The sequence below is a fragment of the Pavona decussata genome, unplaced genomic scaffold, assembly GCF_977016875.1.
Source record: "Pavona decussata unplaced genomic scaffold, jaPavDecu1.1 SCAFFOLD_13, whole genome shotgun sequence".
NCBI lineage: Eukaryota > Metazoa > Cnidaria > Anthozoa > Scleractinia > Agariciidae > Pavona > Pavona decussata.
The window spans coordinates 2,453,788-2,480,290 of NW_028145436.1; the positions used below are offsets into that span (position 1 = coordinate 2,453,788).

The following is a 26,503-nucleotide window of genomic DNA, read 5'->3' on the forward strand; positions in this document are numbered from 1 at the left end:
TTTTACGTTTGCAGCAGCCAAAAAAAAAAAAAAACCCCGAGAATTTAATTGAGAGTTTATCAACGTCCTAAAAGCACTGATAAAATAGAAATCTCTGAAAAGTTCCCTTCACCTTTTGCAAAAGCGTCCGTTGGTGTTTCAAAACAGATAATAAACAAATGCTTCGTCAATCCATAGGTCAATTGTTAATGCAAATTGGCATACGGAAGAAGTGAACTTGTCAAAAAGAACTCACAAACGGAGGGGGGAGGGTGAGGTGGGGAGGTAGTTTCGTGGGCTGTCTTACTTTCGTCCTCTTAGTTTACTGTTATATGATAGAGTTTTTAGGTCGCTTTGGCGAACTAAATGTCATGTCATGTAGCCCGCAATGCGCGAAACATTTCCGTTGCAATTAACAAAATAAAATCCTTCCCCGCTAAGTCTGGTAACAACTTGAATAATACGTGTCCACCTTATAACCACTCTCACTTAATAATGCCAATTTCAGAAATACAAAAGGAAGGTTTATTATTCTCCGCTGCAAACATCTATGACAATCTATTATACAGTCTTGTCGGTCAGTAGCGAGTCACTGGCTAGAGGCCTTAATAATTTAACTATTAGGTATTTTTCTAACCCTTTAACAAGGAGAGCAAATCGTTACTTCAAGTAGCAATGAATTATTAAGAATGTATTTCCGTGTCTTAAGAATCTTATGGGATATAAACCTTGCAAATCCCAAACCAGGCTTCTCAACTTTTGTTACCTTGGCGCCCCCCTCTAGGGAAGAATCAGTGATTAATTCCATAACAACATTTTTCTTTTCCTCCGTTTTTTTTTGCTGGTCAACAAGGGTGAAAATTACTTTCTGTCGGAAAGGCCAAGGCAATACGGCATCGTATTCACCTTCCATTATTACCAAGAATACTGAAAGATAAATGTTGTTTTTGGTCTTGTCACCCATGGGATAAACAGAGACTTTCAATTTATAGCCACATGTAGTTGAGTAGAAAGGTGCACTATCTACAACAGTGTTATTGCCATCTTTGGCACAGGCTTGACTCAATATTTTCCCAATGCCGTTAATCCTCCAAGACAGTTGAGGTGCTTTCTCGTTTAATCTGGAAATCTGTTTCCCTAGAGATGCCACCTTTTCAACAAGAAAGTCGTTCACTTTCTTCATCTCCTTCAACTGCTGTTCCAAGCTTGATATTTTTTCATCTTCCTTTCTACAAAGCGTCTCCACTTTTTCCTCGAGTTTTCGAGTCGTTTCTTTGTACTCTTCTTGCGTGTTATGTAACTTCAAACAAGCCAAGTCAAGATGAATTCGATAGGCTGATTGAAGATGTGATTCCACTTGATTTCTTGGCATCTGCAACAAGTCGAATCAGAAAGCACCTCAGTTGCTGATTCACACAGCAAACTGACTGACGTATGCGATTTTGCCCTAGTTTCGTCTGACACCGAGTCAGTTGGACCATGGCTTTTGTCCCGGGGTATCCAATCGATGGAATCGATAATCGATGACAATCGATATCAATCGATATAAATTAATCGATTGATATTGATAATCGATGACCAATCGATGGCGAAGATTCGTGTGGTTATCGATTGGTGTCGATTATCAATACCGATCGATAGATAAATTGGTATCGATTGGTTGCAGATTGACGGAACCGGAATCGACGCATAAAAAACACAACTTTGTACGCAGTAACAGGAGAAAAATACTCTCTTCTTTCTCTTTTTAAACGTTAATGCCCCGTCCACAGGAATCCAGTTTTTTTTTGACAAATTAAAAGTTTGTTCCGTGGGCCAATCTATAGAATTCAAAAAACGGAAAGTGGTTGCATCGTGCCTTCACAGAAAAATTCTGGTAACAGAGGTTGTACTTTTGCAAACAATGAAATTGCCAACAACAGCAGCATGAGTTGTTGCAAAATAATGAATAAAGCAGCAATACCTAGCCTTATAATAACGAACCAGGAGCCCATACCTAATCGTGCTTAAAACAAAGATTGACCACATACACACAAACTAAAAAATCTATGAAGGCGCCAATTGTGTCTAAAAGAAATAAAATATGCAGCAAAAGATAAAAAAGACGTTCCTTTTTTTCATCATAGTGGTAAGCGATGAGCCATTTTAGTTTTGGTGTTTGGTATATTCTGGGTCGGAATTTGTTTTACCAATTTCGTCCCAAGGGCTTCCTAAAAATGGCGAATGATCGGACAGGTAGCGTGCGTGACGTCTGTTCAAGGTTGCTGAGCCAATCGATAGCAATCGATGAAAGGTTTTTGTGTGGTTATCGATTGGTCATCGATTGGCCGATACCAATCGATACCAATTAACTAATTTTATCGATTGATCGATTGAATTTCCGATCATCGGTTTCCATCGATTGGATACGCCGGGCTTTTGTGTCAATGTACTTTTGAACCAATTCTAGGCACACAACCTTGGGCCCACATTCAAGAACCTACAAGGTCTCCACAGCTTAGAGGAAAGTAAAAATTATTCTGTTTTCTGTATACATGTATACAATTTTTGTGTCGAATTAAAACTGAAAACTAGATCAGTTATTAAACTGTGACTGCCTTACAGAAGCGAGAGGTTTCCTGTTAATTTTTTGGCGGTGTATACCTTCTGCACACTCGGTGTAAAATCGGTTCCAGTCAGTTTCAATCTTGAAAAATAATCACTCCGAAAAAGGTACCCGCTATTTTGAAGAAATTCGAAGGACTAGGATAAAACGTATCCTTCAAATTGGTACATTCCGTTTACGAATTGACCGGTGTGGTAACCCAGTTCTGACAAATGCAACGCGCCCTTAGTTTTTAACAAAAATACGTTTATATGAATGAATAAAGCAAAATCATAAACAGGAAGGCAATGTGAAAACAAACTTAAAATACCTTTACATCACAGCCCATTACAGCATAAGGACAGGAGATGGTAATAAGTGGGCATTCTCTTTCAGTGTGATGTGAAATCTACGTGAGAATGTAAACAAACAAACTTCAACTGAGAAGACTACAGTAGCTCCACACAAACACTACACAGTCTTATCCAAAACAGCTTATTAGACTAAAAGTAACCAACACAAACAAAGAAAGGATAGGGACTTTGAACTTTCCAACAAATAATTTTAATACCAAATTACCCAGACGGCAAAAAAGTATCATTTCTTTCAAAAGCTCAACCAATGATGGGCGAAACGCTGTTGCGCTTGTGCGCAAAATGTGAATCATTCGTAATTTCATGCTTGTTGCAGTTTATTCTTGAACCACCACATTTTATCCAAGAAACTTGCACTGAATCAAGGATTGTTCTGCAATGCAGTTCCTGTCCCCCCACCCCTCCCCTCCAACCTCTTTGTGCTAATTAAACATGCCACCACATTGTGCCATTCGATCCTCGGCGTCATATGTGGGTTGAGTTTTTCGTTGGTTCTCGTCCCTGCTCCGAGAGGTTTTTCTCCCGGTACTCCGGTTGTCCCCTCTCCTCGAAAAGCAACATTTCTAAATTCCAATTCGACCTGGATAGTGTCCCCAATTAGTGCTCTGCGCTAAATACATTGACACTAAAATAAAGTGATTTTTTTCTTATTACTCGGGCCATAAGGCGGACCGAGTTAAGGTTTTGGTAGCATTATCAAATTCTTTTTTCTTTTTGGGGTCGCGATGGGCCGAGAAATAAGACTTCGGGCCACGAGTTATTGTTCTCGGTCTCGTTTTTTGTACTCGGCTGGTACGAGTTACGTTTTCTGTCGAGTTATCAAATTCTTTAAATTCTCGGTCGCGTTCTTTGTTTTCGGGCCGTGAGGAGTGTTTACAATATGCGAGCCAGACGACTGCGAGGCATGAACAAAACATGCGAGGCATGCGAGGCATGAACCCAACAACCCCAACATAAACTGCTATTAAACCGTTAAGCTAACCGGGGAGCTATTTAAGCTAACCTAAGTGCTATTTAGGCTAACTGGAGTGCTCTTTAGGCTAACCTGAGTGTTTTTTAGGCTAACCTGAGTGCCTCAAGGTTAGTTTTGTTTAACCGAAAATTTGGCAACTAAATCAGTCTATGACCTCGCGGGCCAAGATAGATAAAGATGTCTCACGTTTACTATAGAAAAACAATCAATGTAGAAACGGTTTCTGTCTTCAAATGAAATGTTAATTAACAAATGCTTTCCCCTGAATTTCATTTAAAAATATAAACAGCGAAACATTGAAAAACGTACAAGGATATAAACGTACGCGTGATGCGTAACGTTACTGTAGATCCCGGGGAGGGGGGGGGGGGGGTACTCAACAGATGCTTGGGCAGGGAGGTGCGGCCCGGGCGTTCAAACCCTGACCCTGTTTAAGACACAATTCTCCGATTTCCCTATCCCGTTTAAGACAGAATTCAAAATTTTCAGGCCCTTTCTAAGATATTTAACCCAAAATCACACCCTGACTAGAATGAAATAAGAATACACTAGTTTCTCACTGTATTTTAATGCATTGGCAATCACAATCTGTTTAAGCCATTAGGTCATGTAGGGATACCATGTTTAAGACAGAAAGTGATGAAATAGATACCCCGTTCAAGACAAAACACCCTGAAAACCATACCCTATCGGGCCGCACGTCCCCGTTAAGGTCACATAAGGGAGTACCCCCCCCCCCCCCCGGTCTAGATCATACCGAAAATTACCATCCGTCATTGACCCGGCGTCACATACATATCAGGACCGTACAAATGGTTTCTGTCTCTAAACGAAAGGTGAAATCGTAAGGATTAAAGCCCGGGGATTACAGAAAGCATTCGTATGACAAATGTCGTTTTCCCCTGTATTTCATTCTGACTGCAAGAAATGCAATGCTATCTGGTGGTTACTTATTGCCTCACTATATCTCTGTATCTATCTATTTGGTAGCCTGCGAGCAAGCTCTCTTGGGGGTGGGGGGCGGGAGGGAGAAAGAGGATCCACCCGCATAAGAGCTTGCTCGCAGGCTATCTATTTGGGGGAATTGGCGATGCTGGAGGTTATCACTGTTAAAAGATTGTAGGCTTTATGCACCACACAGTCAAATATGGCCCGAGTATAAGCTGGAAACAGCTTCTTGTTTAAATTATTTTGCAACTCTTTGTACATATACCCCCCCCCCCCCCACCCTTCTCCCTGTGCTCTCTATCAATTTACAGATCTGAGAGTGTTGTAAGGCCTTACCTTTTCTCGCTGAATTGCTACACCACAGCCAGCTGGACATTCCACTTTGTACTTCTTACACTCACTGATGTGTTCCTGAGGAAAAAACGTGGTTTTCATTTCCTTTTTCAGCACACTATGATAGACTGTACATACAGCACAGTAAACTAAAGCCAAATGTTAAAAAATAGAACCACAGTCATTCCATTAGTTATCATTTAAATTAAAAGAATAATTTAATTTATTTATTAAATGTTATAAGCCATGATGGAAAATATGGCCAGTTTTTGGCCAGAAAAAATACCACAACCAGTTCTAGATCCACCCTTATTATCCTCTCTATGCTGAAGTATTCATGTTTTGGAGGATTGACAAGTGTCTGTATGGTCTGTATTGCACTATACAAAGCTTCAATTGTTTAGGTTTCAAGAGATTTCCTTTATATTTAGTGGAGAAAAATAATATTGAGGCACAATTTGGGTTTTGAGTCTTTGCTTGCTATCTCCTAACTTACACCAATCTAACTTGTATAATGAAATTCAAGAGAACTTTGGAAGGGAGTCTTATTCAAAGTCAAGATGATCATTGTTATGGGAAAATTTAATGCATGAAAAAGAAGTATATAACTCACAGCTATCAGCTGTATATAAAAGCATAAGGCATTGCAGTTGACAGTCTGACAGAAATTGTGACATCCACAAAGTATATTCCAGATTCATGCACCCCTTTTGGTCGTACAAGAAAAGTGAAGGTGGTTCCACTAGCCTACTTGTGTGTGTGTGTGTGTGTGCGTCGGGGGGGGGGGGGGGGGGGAGGGGGAACTGGGAAGAGAGAAGAGAGAATGCCTACCATAAACCCCCTTCCACTGATTTCCACCCAAAGATTTCAGTTAATCCAATTACGCTAACTATCTGTCAATAACTGTTCCCTCTCCCCAGGCCCCCCTTTTTTTCTTGCTCCTCCTCCCATTCCCCTATTACATCTGGCTAGGCAAGTGACTTGCTTCAAATAAAATTTCTTGTATATAGTTTTCTCAAACTGCCACTGATTGTTTACTGGAATTCATAGCATTCATTTCAAAAACTGCAATAAAAAGAAGAGGTTTCTTACCTGCATATTCTCATGCAGTATTACTATTTTCTGCCAGTCGAAGGTGAAGCGCAATCTCTGATGTCTTGACAATGACTCATTTTGCAGTTGCAAATTTTTCATAAAAGTTTTTTCAACATAAAGTGGTCAATAGCTAAGTTAACGTAACTAGATATAGATTAGTTGAAAATAGCATCAAGGACAACCCACCATGCGCACATGCTGGAGCTGAGCACAAGCTAATGATGTAAATATTATTATAAGAGTGCACAAATTACGCAAATAAAATAAATGGAAACACCTGAGGGCCCGGTTGTTTGAAAGCCAATTAACGTTAATCCCCGGTTAAGAGTTAACTGTCAGGTTCTCATCTCGCACTTTGAAAATGTTTTTAAATGTTTTTTACTGTTAGCAAACAGTAAAGAAAAGTCTAAAACTGAAGGAAAAAAATCTTTTTGAAGAGTCTTCATTGATTAGTAATTAAAATCGAATCAAAGTTCACGTTAACCCAGGATTAGCTTAATTGGGCTTTGAACAACTTGGCCCTGAATATTACCTTCAGGATAGTTTGAAGATCAAAGCATGCACATTAACAAGACTCACTATAATTGTTGTGTATTATTCTGGTATATAGTAGTATTACCGTTTGCTGACATTTAGGGTGTGGTTCATATTGCAGTAGGAACAGAAAACCACCCTCCATTGACATGTGACAGTTGCATGTTCCTCCAGGTCTCTTCTTAACATAGTTTCTTCACAGCTCTTGTTGGTACAGGAAATGATTAGTGACAGACAGGATTCCATGTGTGTCTGTTGGGCAAAGAAACATCTCTAACATATGTATCACACTTTTTGATAATAATGATAATTATGTGTAGTATACAGAGGGTCATACAGGGGGGGTCTCTTGCACGGTTCAAACCTTCAGGTCACGGATTATGAAGAATAATTTATTACATTCGCGTTTCACGGGAAATAAAATCAGCTAATCACGCGTCACGAAAATACCCCTGTACGACCCTCTATACACCATCTGAGTCCAATATAAGTAGAGTCAAAAGGATCAATTGGACGCCAATGGACAACATTTCTACCCCCTAATGACTTGTTTTTTTTCTAAGTCTGTCACAACAATAGTCTTCAATCAAGTCCAATAGACTCTCTCTTGCACTCCATTCAAGACCACGTGATCCACACAACTCCAACGGACAACTGTTAGTATGGTATCCTAACCCCAAAACACAACTAGAACCAAATAAATCCAGTGGCCTCCAGAATATATTATTTGAGTTTAATTTTGTGAAATACAAAACCTGACTAGACGTCCGACAATAAAATTCAGTGGACTACAGGAATATACGACTGGACTGTACTGGTGTGTTTTCAACAACCCTCAATAATGATCTTGACAAGAATGACGATAATGATGATGGTGATGATTGCTGGAAACTCTGAGATATGTGACATCCAGAAAAAATCACTTCAAAGGAATTAAGGTGCATGTTCAGCCCCCAAAATTCCTATGTTTGGACCTAATGCTTTCATTGAGAAAAAAAGATGAACTGGGACAATTCCCAAGGATCTCTACCTGTGAATACTTGGCAGGGCTTCTGATATTTCGCGCGGTCGCGGAGCCGCGAAATTCGGTTATATCCGCGGAATCCCGCGAAATTCACAAAAAAACGCGTAATACCGCGAAATTCGTTAAAAATCCCACCAAATGCATGTCGTTACAACATATTTGAAACTTATCTTAGCCACTGGGGCTGTTTACTTTTCATAAATGCAAATTTATCTTGAAATTTCGTCACTGTCACGAGTAAACATAACGTACCATAACTACCAGGCGTTCTTAGATTAATGTTGCGAAAAAATGGGCACAAGAAATGAGAAGACTTTTCGGTGACACTATACGGAGTGGGAAAGGAAACTGCTGTCTGTAGTAATGCAGGCACATGTTTAGTCGTACGTGCAGGGCACGATCGAAGAGTCGATTGAAGACACAACAATGTTTTGACTTCACAAATGGATTTAAACCTTCGATCACGAGCAATCCTGCCTTGTAAACTGCAAAGCAACACGAGATCCTTCCAGTATATTTTTTTTTTTTCTGGAATCTTTCTTCTTGGCTTTCTTCTTTGTTTTTCGGCGAAATTTGCCCCGAAAATTCCCGCGAAATTTCCCGCGAAATCGGCCGTTTTCTCCGCGAATTTGTCTTCAAAAATCCCGCGAAATTTGACTTTTTTTCCCGCGAATTATCAGAAGCCCTGACTTGGTTAGTGGTTGCTAAAATGGGTTACATTAAATTGATAAACGTTACGGATAATTGGTAAACCAAATGCAAGAAAAGATATGAACAGGCATAACAGAACCAGATATAACACAATGAAGCCCTACAAACTAAAAAAAGAAGATGAAGTTTATTTTAAGAGCTTAATACTGTTGGGTCTGTTAGTTTATTTGCATATTTACACCTTACATCTTTCTTGCTAAGTGCTCCTATCCATTTACAGTCATCGTTTGAACAATGAATAACAAGTGATAGTATCTTCCTTTCTGTTGCTTTGTCAGGGAAAACATCCTAGCAAAACAAAACAGACAACATTATAAACGCTTGTAACTTACCCTGGTGAAAAACCTCACAGGATCTTCAAGGATCTTTAAAGATCTTCAAAGACCTGCCAAAGATCTTTAAAGATAAAGATCCTCAAAGGATCCTTATAGGATCTTTGAATATCCTCCAAAGATCTTCAAAGATCCTGCATATGCAAGATCTTGTTATACTATCTGCAAAGATCCTCAAGGAATTGGTAAGGATCTTGCAAGGATCTTTGTAAGATCCTTGCAAAGATTCCTGCAAAGATCTTTGCAAGGATCCTTCAAGATCCTCAAAGATTTGATAAGGATCTTTAAAGAATCTTACAAAGATCCGTTTAAAGATCTTGCAAAGATCTTTGCAAGGATCCTTCAGGATCCTCAAGGATTTAATGAGGATCTTTGAAGAATCTTACAAAGATCCTTTTAAAGATCTTGCAAAGATCTTTGCCAAGATCCTCAAGGATTTAATGAGGATCTTTAAAGAATCTTAGAAAGATCCTTTTAAAGATCTTGCAAAGATCTTTGCCAAGATCCTCAAGGATTTAATGAGGATCTTTAAAGAATCTTAGAAAGATCCTTTTGAAGATCCTGCAAAGATCTTTGCCAGGATCCTCAAGGATTTAATGAGGATCTTTGAAGAATCTTTAAAAGATCCTTTCAAAGATCTTGCAAGAGATCTTTGCCAAAATCTTCAACAATTTAATAAGGATCCTTCGAAGATCTTGCAAAGATCTTTGTCAGGATCCTTAGGGCTCCTAAAGGATTTTTAAATTAAGCTGAATTATCTTTGACGGATCTTAAAAGGATCCTTGATAGTAAGGATCTTGCAAAGACCTTTGCCAGGATGCTTCATGAGCTTCAAGGATTTAATGAGGATGTTTGCAAGACCCCTATGATAAATAGAAAAAAAAGGTGATGGAAAATAAAAGGCCATTACACTTGCAATTACAGTGTAGGCATTTGGTAATTTATTTTATTAATCAATAAGACCGTTTATTCAAATACACTTCGCAGTCCAAAGACTGAATTGCGTGTACAAATAATTAAATTGTATGAAACTGAAAAACATAAATATATATACAAAATATAGAAAAAATTTAATAATTACAGGTAACATATAATAAAGAAGAATGCATAGAACTCTGCGAGAGGAAAAAGGACATTATTTAAAAAACTACATACCACTACTAATGACTAATAATAAAAGAGTTCTTTTAACGATTCGACTTGCACACCGGAATTATAAAACGGTTATTGCTCCTAAGCTTGTGGGATGAAAGGGCAGGTGGAGGCAGCAAATTTGAGCGTTTGTGGTTTCTTGATGAAGATATAGAGTTAAAATAGTTTGTTCGAAAGAAAGTCACAAAGATCTGCCCGCTTTAGTAACAAATACATTTGTCACTTTTAAAATTAAGAATCAAAATTTCTGTTTCTACTGAGTTTGAGCTTCCAGAGTAAATAATTATACCTTAAAGGTGTTGGAAAGTACAGACTGTTGACTAAAACTCTGAAAGTTGCAATAATGCAATGTCATCAATACTGCTGGTTTTTTGCTTGGAACTATTGCTTGGATGTCTCAGAGAAACGGGTACGTGGAATATGGAATTTCGTTTTGGCAATTTAAATTTGTGATATGTTGCACCAAGATTCCTGCTTTACATGGCTTCCCACCAAAGGATATAATTTAATAGACAAATAAATAAGTTTACTCAGCTGATTGTCTGATCAGTGCTTGTCATGCAGCATGATAGTGTCTTAGTGATACTCAGACTCAGTAATTCATTCTTATAAATAAAGAGTGATTTCCAATAGCTAAAAGTTTGCTCACAGTCTTCATCAAATGATTACCCTGTCGCTTTCTTGCACAATACTTCTTTTATAAAGGAAACAAGGAAACCACCGGGCCAAGAGCGGCAGCCATCTTGGCTTGGAAGACTGGGCACGAGCAAAGCCAAATTTGGTCAGCAGCTATACACTGCAGGCTCGCAGAAAGACCGTTTCGCAGGACTCAAGAAAACAAGGCACATTTCCTCGGTTTTTTCTTCTTTTAAGCTAGCAAATGATGGCTTTAAGCAACAAATCGTGGACAACTACTTTTTAGAAACAGGTAGGCTTTAATATCAATGATTTTGATAACAGACTGGCTTGAAAATGTGATGCACAATTCAACCAAATGAATGCATGTGCTTCTGTGAATTTAGCTACAAATTCATCTGATCTCGGTTGTCGAGGTAGCCATTTCCTATTTATTTTTAAAATAAAACATTTACAAACGTTTTTATGGGGTAAATTTGTAGTTGTAGCGCTAGTTGAAATGAACAATCAGATGATTGTAGTTGTACTGAGAATCAATTGCAAGCTTTATTTGTGTGGTGACTTATTCGATCGAGTATAACATTACTTTAATTTGCCTGTGATTTGATTGAAGTTGAAGGTCATTTGGTGGAGTATTATAATGCCCACATGTACAATAAAATAGCACCATCAGTTAAAAACGAATGTGAACACTGTAATCACACAGAAGAACTGACTAAAGTGCATGATTTTTTCTCTTTTTGCTGTAGATCTTCAACTCAATGTTGTTGTCAAGGCCGATACCCAAGACTGCAGCTTCAGAGTGTGTGAAGTCACCAAATCCTGCTCAATAAGCTAAGTCACTTGTAAGCAGGGGAGCCTATTTTTAACTGATTTAGTATGGTTATGAATTGCGACTTCTACTACTATATATACTACTCAGGAACAATGAAAAAATAAAAAATTTTGTAACTTTGAGCCTTGAATTCATTACTTGATGTTTGATAGTTTAATAGAAAATTAGAGGGTCAAATTGTTTTGGTCATGTAAATTACAAGCAAATTGGTACTTTTTGGTCTTTTAGCACTGTGCTTGCACAATTATTATGCCTATCAAATTTTTATAGTAGCACAACATTTGCTGATGTTGTGATTGCACTGTTTTGTTACGTTTTTCATTATCTAGAATATAGTCATTCCACATTTTGTGGGTCATCACGAGGGAAAAACTACAATTTTTCTGAGCCACTATAAATGTGTTACATGTAAAGTTGTGCAGACAAGGCAGTAACTTTTAAGTTTTGTTAAAGGCTGATAATTTAGAGAGGGATTTTGACTTGCACTAATGTTGTGAACAACATCTGTTGAAATTTGTTGCACTGTGTAGCCTTGTCATTAGAACTTTTGTACATAATCAGAGCTTGCTATAAGTTATTGTTTTTCTGTTATTATGTTTTCTTGTACAAACGTTTTCACTGGCAATTGTCAAACCAAATTTTAGAATAAAAATTATTACAGTTTCTTGTACATTAACATTAGGATCGTGAGCACCCAGGCTTCATGTTGTAGTCAAAATTTTGTCCATCATGGTTGAGGTAAAATATCCATCTGCTGAATATTATTCTTTCACAATACATATTAAAAGTTATGTTTCTATTTCTGATTTTATTTACACAAGTTATTTTGTATTGATTTAGCATTGTAGACCTACATTTATATACAAATAAATTCCTGAATCTTAACTAAAATAAGTTAGGGATTGTTCAATAAAATTATCCCTTTTATGACATGCTGATGTTCTTTTTCATCTACATACTACATGTACATTCTCAACAGCTTATTCTGAGACTCACCGGAGATTTCAGTCACAAATGTTTTTGTGATTTTGGAAAGTTCAAAGTAGTACAAAATCTTGAAAAGGTTCATTCAAGATCCTTGAAGATCTTTTGCAAGATTATTGAAGATCTTCAAAGATCTTGGCAAGAGCTGCAAAGGATCCTGTAGGATCCTTGAAGATCTTTGGCAAGGTTATTGAAGATCCTCAAAGATCTTGAAAAGGTCTGCAAAGGATCCTTGAAAATCCTTTTAAGATCTTTGGCGACATAATTGAAGATCCTCAAAGATCTTGGCAAGTTCTGCAAAGGATCTTTGCAGATCCTCAAAGATCCTGGCAAGATCTGCAAAGGATCCTTAAAGATCTTGACAAGATCTTGGCAAGATCTGCAAGGATCCTTAAGGATCTTTGAGGATCCTCAAAGATCTTGGCCAAGATCTTCAAGGATCTTGGCAAGAAAGTTGAGGATCCTTAAGGATCTTGGCAAGGATTTTTGAGGATCCTTAAAGATCTTTGCAAGATTGTTTAAGGATCCTTAAAGATCTTCATAAGGATCCTCGAAGATCTTCATGAAGACTTTTGAGGATCTTTAAAGATCCTCAAAAGATTTTCACCAGGGTATGCTTGCTTACAAGTTGATCTCAGGAAAAACATGTACAAAGAGCATGGAGGGAAGCAAATATATAAGAGCAGCAAGAGCATGTTAGGCCAGAAATGAGAAGTGAAAGACTTTGAGGAAGTCTATAAGTTATTAATTTATATGCAATGGATATCTCTGGACAATTGACAATTGTCACCACATCTTTTTGTGTTTTACTTTCAGGTAATGTTATGCTTAAGGGTTTTGCCAAGTGCAGGGCAGATTATCTGAAAGGGCTTAATACCAGCAATACAAAATACTGACTGCATGTAACCATATAAAAAATTCATGAAAATTTGTTTTTGTGGTTTTCGGCCTTCTGGTAACATCAACACCCTCAAGGCGCAAGGAACTCATGATCAAGTTATTGGCCCTCACCTCTCAGCCACTTCCCATCAACCTTTGCCCCCAGTACATACCGCCATTTATTCTCAACCCTCATTCCTGAGCCAAACAGCTACGGTGGTAGGGTGGGGCCCACCCTACCCCTAACCTCAAATAGCAAGTGATAGCGTGAATGCAGATAATCACACAAATATGCGATAAAACGACAAAACAAAAACTTACAACAATCATCAATTTCTTAGTAGACTAGTACGTACGTACGTACGTGTACTCAGTCGAAAAGAACAATTAACTGTACTGCGGTGCAGTAAACCAAAACCAGTTTTCATTAAATAACTTAGCTTATTGCCTAATCTGATTAACTTAATTTAGCCAAAATATCACATCACATGGCAATGTATATTTATTTGCCTTTCTGTCAGGGAGTACCATAACATAAACAGTTGTTGTCCAAAAATAAACCTCCCAAATAATATTAATTCTCAGTGAGAATGAAGCGTCAATTTGCAGATCTATAGGACAAAACTCTAATTATTTTTTATCAACACCCAGAGTCTAACAGTGTCCAATATATCTAAAGATGACTACAATTATCAACACTCACTTTTTCAAGATCTAAATTTACATTATCCACAGGGCAAGTAATGGAGTAGAAATCTTCATTTTCTGGCTTGTCACCCCAATCATATGTCATCACTCTAGGAATAAGAAAAGGTTCTTCAGAACATAAACAGTTTCCTGTAAATAACATGATCACACTTAAGGATAACATGTTCACACCTATAGGATGGTGCCAGTCCAATTTGCATGTACATTCTGCATCTCAGAATGGTCCAAAAAAACCAACGGGTTTCTAAGGAAATATATACAATGGTATTTTTGTGCAGTTTGTGACTATGCATGCAGAAAAAGTGGATCTTATAAGCAAGTGTTATTCTAAATTATCCAAAAGAAAATTAGGAGTAACTGTACATTTTTCCAGAAATTAACTTGTTATCAGCTTCAACTTGGAAAAATATACTAGCACTAATTACAATACATAACCGAACACTACTCACAATATATTATACATACATTACTTACAACATGACTCCTGCATATGTAGACAATGTAATACTTATAATTAATAACACTACTTATGTTTTTTTAACATTTCATTTCTTACAGTGTTAAAAAATCCATAGCCACCCCTGGGAATGTCACTGGAAATTCCTGGGAGGGGGGCGGGGGGGTGCTTAGAAGCCAATAGTTTAGAAGCAAAGTGTGAAGCAAAGCTGAAATTTCCTGGGAGGAGGGAGGGGGGGTGCAAAACAAAAAACCTTCAATGGGGGTGTATGGACATTTTCTGGAATTGCACAATAGGCCAAATACATACTACAGACTCCAAATCGTTATTTGGGAAAAGTGATTCATTGTCTGCTTCCTTTTCATCATACATCTTTCATAATTTAAGGGACTCTGACATCTATTTTAATAGATGCATTGAGTGAGTGAGTGAAAGACTGACTGACTGTTTGTATGACTGACTGACTGACTGACTTGCTGGCCATGACTGACCTTATGATGACTGACTGACTGACTGATTACTGATTACCTGACTGACTGTCACTGACTGACTGGTCAACTGATACTAAGTGACTGTCTCTCAGTGAGTTAAACTGACTGAGTGACTGACTGGTCAACTGATACTAAGTGACTGTCTCTCAGTGAGTTAAACTGACTGAGTGACTGACTGGTCAACTGATGCTAAGTGACTGTCTCTCAGTGAGTTAAACTGACTGAGTGACTGACTGGTCAACTAATATTGAGTGACTGTCACTCAGTGAGTAACAGGCTGACTGACTGACTGATACTGACTGAGTAATCATCCCTCTTTTTGCTTGTTTTCTTTGGAGAACAGGGCCTGGTTGTTCAAAAGTTGATTAATGCTAATCCAGATTAAAAATTAACTGAGGTTTTCTCTCCCTCATTAAAAATGTTTTTAAAAGCTAATTTTAAGCTTAAATTAACGGTAAAGAAAATTCCTATAGTAGGTGAAACTGAGGAACAAAAATCTTTTTAAAGAATCTTTATTGATTAGTAATTAAACTTGAATCACAGTTCATGTTAACCTAGGACTAGCTTAATCAGGCTAATTGAACAACTGTGGTCCCAGGATATTTGCTAAGAAAAGAAATACGTAATTATTTTTTTTTCCTCTTCAGTTGCTGGAGAGGTAGAGAAGGAGTTTTGGGGAGAGGAAACTGACTGCTGAGTACGTACAGAAAGTACAGTCGAATCAGCTGTATGAAGTGGTCACCCTCGGGGAATGGCTCTGAGTGACCGCTTAATACAGGTTGGCTGCTTAATACAGGTTGCACAGAATACATCACTTACTTGGTTAAGAAAGTTTAGCGATAAAATGGTATGACAAAGGAGAGCATAATATTGAAACGGACTAGTAAAACATTAATGCCACGATAGTGCAGCTCACTCAAGAAACACAATTGCCTGGCGCACTATAATTTGTTATCATATTGAAGTGGTTTCCTTTTACAAAGTGACTGCTTAAAACAGGTCAAGACAATACAAACAGCTTGCTGGGACTTAGAATAGGGTGACCACGACCGCTTAATACAGGTTCGACTGTATTAAGGTGCAAATGTAGTCAAAAAACTTATTGAACCTGTATTAAGCAGCATCATATTAGGCAGTCACCCTCTATTTTAAGTGGTCAGTTGTGACAGACGTGAAAACTATACTTCCCTTAATTTACTGTGGCCATTTCCAAAAGATGACCTCTTAATACAGACAAAATACAAGTTCAACTGTAGAAGAGATGACAACACAGGCACCCCACATCAATTTCTGAATAAGACATAAAAAATAGGCCTTTTATCACGGTTTTCAACGCCATTTTGATGAGTAGGCAAACACGCTTGAATCAACAGTGTTTGTATGGAAATCCAATGTCAAATAATTTTCATAAAACATTGCTTCTGAAAACTTCATGAATTGGAAACTGTTGGCACTGAGAAAAGGATTTTAAGAAAAAACTTGGAGGGACGTAGCTGTGCTAGAAAGCGTCCAGTCCTGTTTTGAACTTTTCATACATTTCCCTGTATTTTTTTCCCGCGAGCTATTTTTAGAGCAGTTTATGGCTGGTTCGCTATACAGACAAATGTATGGAAAGTTCAAAACACGACTGGGCGCTTTCTGGCACAGCTACATCCCTCCAACTTTTTTTTCTTAAAATCCTTTTCCTAGTGCCAAAAGTTTCCAATTCATGAATTTTTCAGAAGAGATGTTTCATGAAAATAATTTGACATCAAATTTCCATACAAACACTGTTACTTCACCCCTGTTTGCCTACTTGTCAAAATGGTGTCAAAAACCGTGATAAGGCTTATTAAGTTAATTACCTTGTTTGATGCTTGGATCTATTATTTCTATAAGCAGTAGTCACTTTGAATAATAGATACAGTTAATTTTCAATTTGTTTATCTATTTGTAATTTACATATTGTTAGCCAATTTATCTATTTATTTACTTTTAACAACCCGGCCCTCACAAGAATCTTCATTTTTGAAGGAGGTGGGGTTTCTTGGAAGAAGGTAGAAGTAATTTTCAAGGTAAAAGGGACCACCAGTGTTGTAAAGTTTGGAATTCCAAAGAGTTTTCTGAACAAGTGCCACAGGATAGTCAGTCCAGTTGTGAAAAGGCTAAGTTACAGTCAAACCTCCCTTTGCGACCACCTCTCGTAAGCGACCACCTCTCATTAGCGACCACTTTTCCAAAATACCAAAAGTTTTCAAGTAAAATCACTATAGATGGAACCTCTCGTAGGCGACCACCTCCCGTAAGCGACCACCTCTCATAAGCGACCACTTTTAGAGATGATTGTTTAAAATTTTCAATTGTTTTTAACATCGATTCGATCCCGTAGGCGACCATTTGACACACAATTGGCTGTATCTCTCAAATTGAAATTGAAAAATGTGTCTCTGTGACATATTGGCCACATCATTACAGCGGACGTCGTAAATCTCACAGTTGGAGCTACCGCATTTTGTTTCCTGATATAGCATTAAAACAATTGATAAAATACACATGCACCATACTGTAACGAGTATGGTTACATGAAGTACAAGTCTAGTTCCCGCCTTGCGTGTCACGTGACCGATATTGTAGGAAGCCATCTTGAAGTTTTGTTGTCGCTGTTCAACCGGAATAAATAAGTTGTGTTTTGCGGACTCTGTGTCTTTCCGCCTGTCGTTACATGGTGTCAGAAGTTTCCCGGATCCACACGTCGACACGAAAAGGAATGATTTGTGGCAGAAGCTACCGAATTTATGCCTGAAACCAGTGTTCAAAATAGCGAAAGTCCGGCTTCAAGTTTGATAACCATGGCGAATTTCCAAATACCTCCTCCTGACATACTCGAGCTAAACGATGGTTCGACAGCGTCCAATTGGCGAACTTGGGTTTCTGCTTGGAATAATTACAGGCTGGCTACGAAGCTAGATAAAGAGGAAGAAGCACGCCAAGTAGCAACACTTTTGGCCGTAATTGGAAAAGAAGCGAACAAGGTGTTTCGTACTTTCACGTGGGCCTCGCCAGACGACGCGAAGAAAATCGCTGCGGTTGTAAGCAAGTTCGAAGAGTATTGCATTCCCAGGGAAAACACTATTTACGAACGTTTTCTTTTCTTTACGCGGGATCAGCGGGAATCTGAAACTGTTGATCAATATTTGACGGAGCTTCGCCAAATTGCAGCAAATTGTGATTTCGAGTCAATCACACCCGATCAGCTTCTCCGGGATCGACTGGTGACAGGTACCAAAACTGCCAAGGTACGTGAAAATTTGCTCAAAGAGAAGAAATTGACTCTTGAGAAAGCTATAGATATCGCTCGTGCCGCCGAGAGTACGGCTGTTCAAATGAAAGTTATGTCTGCTGAGTCTGGATTGAGTGCTGTGAAAGAGAAAGAGAAAGAGCAGTCAGAAAATGTCCCATCTGTCAGCAGTGGCTGGATCAAGGACTGCAGATTCTGTGGTAGGAACCACGAAAGACGTAGCTGCCCTGCCTTTGGCCAGATTTGTGCATATTGTAAAAAAAGGAATCATTTTGTTGTCAAGTGCCCAGCAAAAAGCAAGGTGTCTTCTGTCCAAGAGCGATTTTATTTAAGTGCCGCAGGTGTTGGAAACGGAGGTCGTGAGATGGTTACCCTCACTGTATCAAAAGAGTCTAACCCCCTTTCAGGTCACGATGTAAGCTTCTTGATGGACACGGGGGCTGAATGCAATCTTTTGCCCTTGGATGTGTACAAGAAGGTGACTGGCGATCTGCACTTGAATTTCCTCAATGCACGCGGCAAGTCAATCCTGGTTTTAGCTAATGGAGATGAGCAACCCATCGAGGGCAAAGCCACAATGTATGTCTCCCGCAAAGGAAACGCACACAAAATTGAAGTCAATGTAGTCAGAGGCCATGGGTATGAGCCCATACTGTCTAAGCAGACAATGCTGGAAATGAACTTGATAAAGATCCTAGACAGTGACCGAGATCCACGCGTCAATGTACTGAAGTCCGACACAGAGCCACTGCTGGAAGAGTATGACGATGTATTTGAAGGCCTTGGAAAGTTGGACGGACAGTACCACATTGTAACAGACGAGTCCATCAGACCTGTAGTGCATCCTCCGCGGCGTTTACCTGTTGCGATGACTGAGCGAGTTCAGCGGAAACTCGAAGAAATGGTAGCTGCTAACATAATCGAACAAGTCGACCATCCTACTGACTGGGTATCCAGTATGCTAGTGGTGACCAAGCCATCCACCGAAGCTGAGGGGGAAACCAAGTTACGCATCTGTTTGGATCCCAGGGATCTGAATCTTGCCATAAAGCGTGAACACTTCCCGATGCCGACAATTGAAGAGATTGCAACTAGGCTGAATGGGGCAAAATTGTTCAGTGTTTTTGATGCCAGTAATGGTTTCTGGCAAGTGGAACTTGACGATGAGTCTAGTAGTTTAACAACGTTTAACACCCCGTTCGGGCGCTACCGTTGGAAGCGAATGCCATTCGGCATCAATAGTGCACCGGAAGTTTGGCAGCGCAAAATGCGAGAGCACATTGAGGGGCTTAAAGGAGTAGAAGTAATTGCAGATGATTTTGTGATCGTTGGATTTGGCAACACACCTGCTGAGTGGCAGACAGACCATGACCGGAATGTGCGTGCCTTCCTAGACCGTTGCCGTGAGAGAAACCTGAAGTTGAACAAGAAGAAAGCCCGACTGAGACAGCAAGAAGTTCCCTTCATCGGACACATTCTAACCCGTGAGGGACTGAAACCAGATCCACACAAGGTTGAGGCAATTGTGGGGATGCCAGACCCGACTGATGTCCAGTCCTTACGTAGGTTCCTGGGCATGGTGAACTACTTGGCAAAGTTCCTCCCACGTCTATCCGAAGAAACAGAAGTCTTGAGAAAACTCACTGAAAAGGATGCTGAGTGGTGTTGGCTGCAAAGTCATACTGATGCTGTGGCCCATGTCAAGGAAATGATTGTATCTGCACCTGTACTTGCCTACTATGACGTGAATAAGCCAGTGGTCATTCAATGCGATGCTTCCCAAAGTGGACTTGGTGCAGCTCTGCTACAGGAGGAGCGCCCAGTGGCTTACAGCTCTCGTGTAATGACTCAAACGGAACAAAACTATGCTCAGATTGAAAAAGAGCTACTCGCCATAGTTTATGCTTGTGAGAAATTTGATCAGTACATTTTTGGAAGGAGCAATGTAATTGTGCAGTCAGACCACAAGCCGTTGGAAACCATATTCAAGAAGCCAATCCACAGTTCGCCAAAACGCCTCCAACGCATGCGTCTCCGCTTACAGAACTATGACATCCAAGTGGTATACAAGAAAGGAGAGACCATGTTCTTGGCTGACACATTAAGTCGCGCTTACTTGGAAAAGGAACCAGTGAGTCAGACCCAGGACAGTGACGTCCGTTCTGTCAGAGAACGACTGTTCGCTTTTGAGTTAGAGCAGATTAAAAATGGTGAAGATCTAAGTGTCTCCCCCACTCGCCTGGAAGAGCTGAGCAAGGAGACTGCTCAGGATGAAGAATTACAGACCCTGTCTGATGTTATTCATGAGGGTTGGCCAGAGACCCTGTCAGAAGCTCACAAATATGACCGGCGTCGGAGGCAAGTAATTGAGCTGTATTGGAACAGCCGTGATGAGCTGACCATAGAAGATGGATTGGTATACAAGGGTCATCGCCTTGTGATACCATTTAAAGAGCGTTCTGGTGTTGTAAAGAGCCTGCATGAATCACATATTGGAATAGAAGGAACATTGCGTCGTGCCCGCGACATTGTTTACTGGCCTGGAATCACAGCCCAGCTCAAAGATCACTTGTCAAGGTGTGGAATCTGTAACCGTTATCAGCCCGAACAATGTAAAGAGCCTTTAAAGCCTCATGATGTGCCTAATTTGCCATGGCAGAAAGTTGGTGTTGATCTTTTCGTGCTGGACGGGCAATCATTTTTGATAGCTGTTGATTACTACTCTGGCTATTTTGAAGTGCAAGATATGAGTAGCACCACCAGCAACCGTGTTATCACCATTCTAAAGGCGTGGTTTTCCAGGCATGGTATTCCTGTGACTCTCATCAGTGACAATGGGCCCCCCTTCAACAGTGAAGATTTCCAGAGCTTCAGTAAGGAATGGGATTTTCACCACGTCACATCAAGCCCTTATCACGCACAAAGTAATGGTCGTGTGGAAAATGCAGTTAAGACTTGCAAGTCATTGCTGACCAAAGCCCGAGCTGATAAGCGTGATCCTCTGCTGGCGTTACTTGAGTGGCGCAACACACCAACTGAGGGTATGAATGCTTCTCCTGTTCAGCTACTATATGGTAGGCGAACACGCACCCGTCTCCCAGTAGCCAAGCAATTGTTAACTCCACAGGTGATAACTGATGTCCCCGAAAAGATCAAGATTAGAAAGCAGAAGCAGAAATGCTACTATGATCGTCACTCACATGAACTGCCAAAATTGCGTGACGGTGATGCCATTAGAATGCGATTGCCACGCGAGAAGGAATGGTCACTGGGGCGCGTCATTGGAGAGGAGGGGACCCGTTCCTACTTGGTTGAAGTGAACGGAAAGCATTATCGTCGGAACCGCAAATGGCTCAGAGCAACACCCGAGGAGTTACCGGAGTCAGTGGAGACAAACCTCGACATGACCGATCCAATGGAACTGGTAGAGTCAAGTCCTGCTGAGCCGCCACAGGCAATGATACCATCATCACCAGTGGTTTCTGGGCCTCATACTGAAGGTCGTCCAGTGCGGGACCGCCGCCCCCCTGTGTGGTTAAAAGATTATGAGTGCTGAAATAAGACACTGACTCTGCCTTGTTGCCCCTTTTTTCAATTTGGCTTTATTATGTACTTTTGCAGGGGCGTTTTAATATAGGAGACTTTCTAAGGCAGATTTGAACATTATGTTATTGCTTTTTTATTATCATTAACGTTCTGTATGCATAAACTAAACTATTAGACTTAGGAAGGGAGATGTAACGAGTATGGTTACATGAAGTACAAGTCTAGTTCCCGCCTTGCGTGTCACGTGACCGATATTGTAGGAAGCCATCTTGAAGTTTTGTTGTCGCTGTTCAACCGGAATAAATAAGTTGTGTTTTGCGGACTCTGTGTCTTTCCGCCTGTCGTTACACATACTTCACACTGAAATAAACTTTAATGCAGATTGGATCCCTTGTAAGAAAAAAACTCTCTTATCTTTTCTCTTTCTTATCTTTTTGCTTATGTTCCGCTCCCTGAAAAATTTAGACAGCGCCACCTGGAGTAATAAAAGAGTCAGGTTTCTTTCACAATAATTGTCTCAATCGCTTAGAAATTTGGGAGATACAAACAATAATCAACATAGATCGAAAGATTTTTTGCCTAGAATAACTTTGGACCAGTCTTAATATACTTGTAGCTAAGAAAAGTTATTATTATGGGTTTCGATTAGCACTGGCAAAAGGGTTAGGTCTCCGTAATTACCATATGTACATTACCCGAAATTTAGACCCCCCGTGGTGTGACCTCTGGTAAGCGACCACGTATGCTTGACATTATGGGTGGTCGCTTACGGGAGGTTCGACTGTATTTAAAAAATGACAGCACTTGATCATGAAGAAAGATCGAAGCAACATTGTCGAAGCAACAAAGTGTAGATTTAAGGGGTTCCCTCACCCTGTCTCATGTCGATGAAACTGTCGATGAAACTTGTACTTCAACCTCGTCCCCAAGGTCTTCTCGATCAATTCATGATTAATAACAATTAATGGTAAAGTGAAATTTATTTTTGGTTTAAAATTTTAATTTTTCAACTCAGGAACAAGAGATAATAAAAGTAAGTCTGTAAAATTTAGAACCAAACCCAGCTTTTAAACAACAACATAAGCTTATACATTTATAAAGGTTTAACAGCTGTGGCAAAAAAGAATCGTACCTTCTGGTAGCTTCCTCGAGACATTCCCGACAGAATCTGTGGCCACATCTCGTTTGAACGGGTTCTCGCAATGGTAAATTACAAACGGAACATTTAACATCATCTTCCACTGTTGCTACAAAGTTCTCCTTGTAACCAGCCATCTCAATAAGCCTTCAAATACTGAGTCTGCGTAGGTCATTCACAGGCACGAGACGACACTACGACACTATGACTTTCCTCTGTTTCCTGGGAACTAGTTTTGTGATTTGCATGCAGACTTTGTGTGACTTCGTAACAGTCAGACCTGCAAAGACCTGCACCTTTCAAAAGCTCTTTTTTCACTAAACCCTTAAAAGACTTTTATAACGTGCATCTGCATTGTTTGTTAGGGCTGGGAACATTATGTTCTGTTGTTAAGGTAACTTCGTATAGGAGTGGATCTGTAATGACCTGGGTCTGGAGTAGGCCTGGACAAAAAGGTGTGGCCATGGAGAATCGAGGGGAACACAAATATCAAGCATGATGGTCCAGTTTTGGCCTGGAGGGGGGATTATTATAAGCGTCTTTTAGGGGGTACAGATGGCTTGGATACTAATACATTGCAACTTCAAATCCCTTGAAACTAGGAATGGTTTCAGTGGTTTGCGCATTTTTTGGGGAAAATTGCTTGATATATTTGTCTGAGGAAAATTTTGTGTATGAAAAAGTGTCAGTGTTGTATTTTCTCGAACGTAAAAATACCCCTGAAGTTGTCAGTTTCGCAAATTTATAAATTTAATTATTTGAACAAATATTTATTCAGGGAGTATTCAGTTCAGCATAAACTGGTTTAAATGGAGTCTGTATGACACATAGATATTAATAAGGTCTAATAATAAAAACAGTTTATACATATACATTACACGCTACATTACAATTATATAGCACTAATAATAGTCGAAAAATAACAGCTGCAGCGGTTGTACTGTACCCAACTGTGTACCGGTGGGTTCACGCTTTTTCCTTAAATTTTTTTTTGTCCACGATTGCGTAGATTGGCACGATCACAATTCTAAAACAAATTTGCACTAGGAACTTGCTAAGATTGCCCCTTGCAAGAACGAAACAGTGAGGCATAGACCTAGAATACGCTTCCTAGGTCTGTAAGAGCTTTTACCAACCCCCTCAATTTAAACTGCTCTCGCCTACTTCTTAAAAACCAGACTATGATTTCCTTTTCTACCATTTGTATATCAGGAATTAGTCTTTCAGTATAAAATGAATGACAAATGTTTCGCATGCAACTTACGCTGCTCCTTTTTTCGGAAACGGATATGACTGCATGTAACTAAGCTTAAGCTAAACAATTTCCCTGTCGCTAATTTGGGTATTCTTTCCGGGTTTGATTTTGAGTCATCTCTCGTTGTTCACCCTGACCTGGGAACCGGCTTTGAAATTTTAATCCTCGTTTTCCGGCCGCCTCCCTTTCCCATACCTAACCCGATTCCAGGTAATTTGTAGGGGTTATGTCTTCCTCTTTAATTGATTTATATATTGACGCGATAACACTCCTACATCGGCCGATTTCGAGTCATTGTACCAATATTATATTGTAATGGACTGTCAGCAAATCTTCAAGGCTAGTCTGATCATTTCATTTCTTTTTTTGTCTGAAAACATGACTTGCCATTTTAAAAATTTTTTGACAGTTGCATGAATTTCACTCTCACTTCTTCAAGGCTAGTTCTGATCATTTCATTTCTTTGATTCATGATTGAGATGAGCTGCCCGTGGATGGATAACAGATCGACTCTCACACGGCTAATTAGCTATTATTATATTATTATTAGTATAGTAATCTAAGGAGTTGACTAGTACTCTTATCGCTAAGCTGTACGAGAACTTGTAAAAATCAATCAATCAATCAATCAATCAATCAATCGGAAAATCAATAATGGATCAGCAAACTGGTAATAATAATAATAATAATAATAATAATAATAATAATAATAATAAGAATGATGATGCTATGATGATGATGGTGATGATGATAATAATAATGCATGCTTAGAGACCAGAGCTTGGTGTCCAAGGCACCACCATACTCGCCGGTCCACCTAAGCACCTATATGAGAATGAAAGAGCTAAAGCGCTCTGGAATATACCGGTCTATGAAGAGAATGAGGAGGTGAAAACAAACAGAATTGATGCGAGAGTAGTAAACAAAAGAGAAAGCGAGTCGTCATGATTGAGATGAGCTGCCCGTGGATGGACAACAGATCGACTAAAGAAGCAAGAAGACAACCGGCCAAGTACGGTCCTCTCGGATGGGAGCTTAAACAGCAACATCCCGGTACGATGTGAAGCAGTTCAACAAAGTTATTATAGGGAGCTTAAGCACAGACGTTTTTGACCCTCGGACGGCAACCGGAAATTGAATTTTTCCCTTTTTGGAGCCTTTCAGTGTCATCGCGCTTGTAACGTCAAGCCAAAAGAGAATACGAGTCCTCATGATTGAGTCATCAACAAGAAGCTTTTCCTCTCCGTGGTAAGGAGCAAAACTACGCCAAAAAAGGAAACATTCTACTTCCGGTTGCCGTCCGTGGCTCACGAACGTCCGTGCTTAGGCTACCTATTGATGTCCTCGTAGGGTGCTTGGTGGAATTTGAAGAGACAGCGAAAGAACTTGTCGGACAGCGATCCGGTTCGTTGCTGAGGCGGATGCAGAAAGTGATTCTGTCATACAGTTTGAACATTGCTCGTACTTTAAAAATTCTCTGTAATTTCAGGACTTTTATGACGACTTTTAGAGTGATAGTCGTTGAAGCGCTGCTTTTAGCAGGAAGTCGGTTTAGAAGCCCTTTTCACGTTTTCTTTTGCTCTATGAATATTTAATTATACCGGTATACCGAGTTGTAGAGATTAGTGTGCGATCTCTGGTTGGGCGAAAGACTACTCAAGTGTTAGAGAGAATGCAGAAGGCAGTTTTATCGGCGACGCTGAACAATGCACAAAAAGAACTTTCAAAGTAGTAACATGAAAATGTCATATTATACCAAGATTGATAGACCAGCCATGAATAGTTATTTTTATGAGTTTAAGACTTTCAGACATCTAGACTATGACTTTTATATTTTATATATTATGTATATATATTTTATTGACTTATTCACGTGCTATTTTAAGTTTCGCTTGGCTCACAGGTTACGCTATGCGCCCTGTGTTGCTTTCTGATACTGTGCATACAGATAGTTTAACTGCGCATAAAAGTAATAATAAGTTCAATAACGAACACTGACAAAGAGTTGTTCTTCCTTATTGAACGCTGTCAGAAATGAATCATCCGCCAGAACGCAAATATAGTTAAGAAGTTCTATGAATACATATAAACTGTTTTGAATGTAATGAAAATGATTGAGTGTAACATAACTAGCCCAGAACCGTGTCCGCAAGTTATAAATAATTCATGAAACAAAAATGAAATCTTCAATAATAATAATAATAATAATAATAATAATAATAATAATAATAATAATAATAATAAAACTTTATTATTTA

General features: G+C 39.4%; 1 protein-coding gene, 1 long non-coding RNA gene and 1 pseudogene across 9 annotated transcripts in view; 2 read left to right on the forward strand and 1 right to left on the reverse strand.

Annotated features, from left to right (window-relative positions):
- The window catches only part of LOC146487865 (TNF receptor-associated factor 4-like), a 133,477-nt gene that overhangs the window by 93,660 nt on the left and 13,314 nt on the right, over nucleotides 1–26,503 (forward strand). The gene's annotated exons all lie outside the window — the stretch shown is intronic.
- Nucleotides 271–23,188, reverse strand: LOC146487866 (TNF receptor-associated factor 5-like; annotated as a pseudogene). Its single transcript, XR_014868200.1, has 7 exons — nucleotides 22,985–23,188; nucleotides 14,077–14,170; nucleotides 8,742–8,843; nucleotides 6,906–7,072; nucleotides 5,195–5,269; nucleotides 2,895–2,972; nucleotides 271–1,351 (listed from the first exon to the last, which is right to left on the reverse strand). The product of XR_014868200.1 is annotated as a TNF receptor-associated factor 5-like (transcript).
- On the forward strand, nucleotides 10,096–12,442 carry LOC146487867 (uncharacterized). The gene is made up of 2 exons (XR_014868253.1): nucleotides 10,096–10,967; nucleotides 11,425–12,442. It is a non-coding gene; the product is annotated as an uncharacterized LOC146487867 (long non-coding RNA).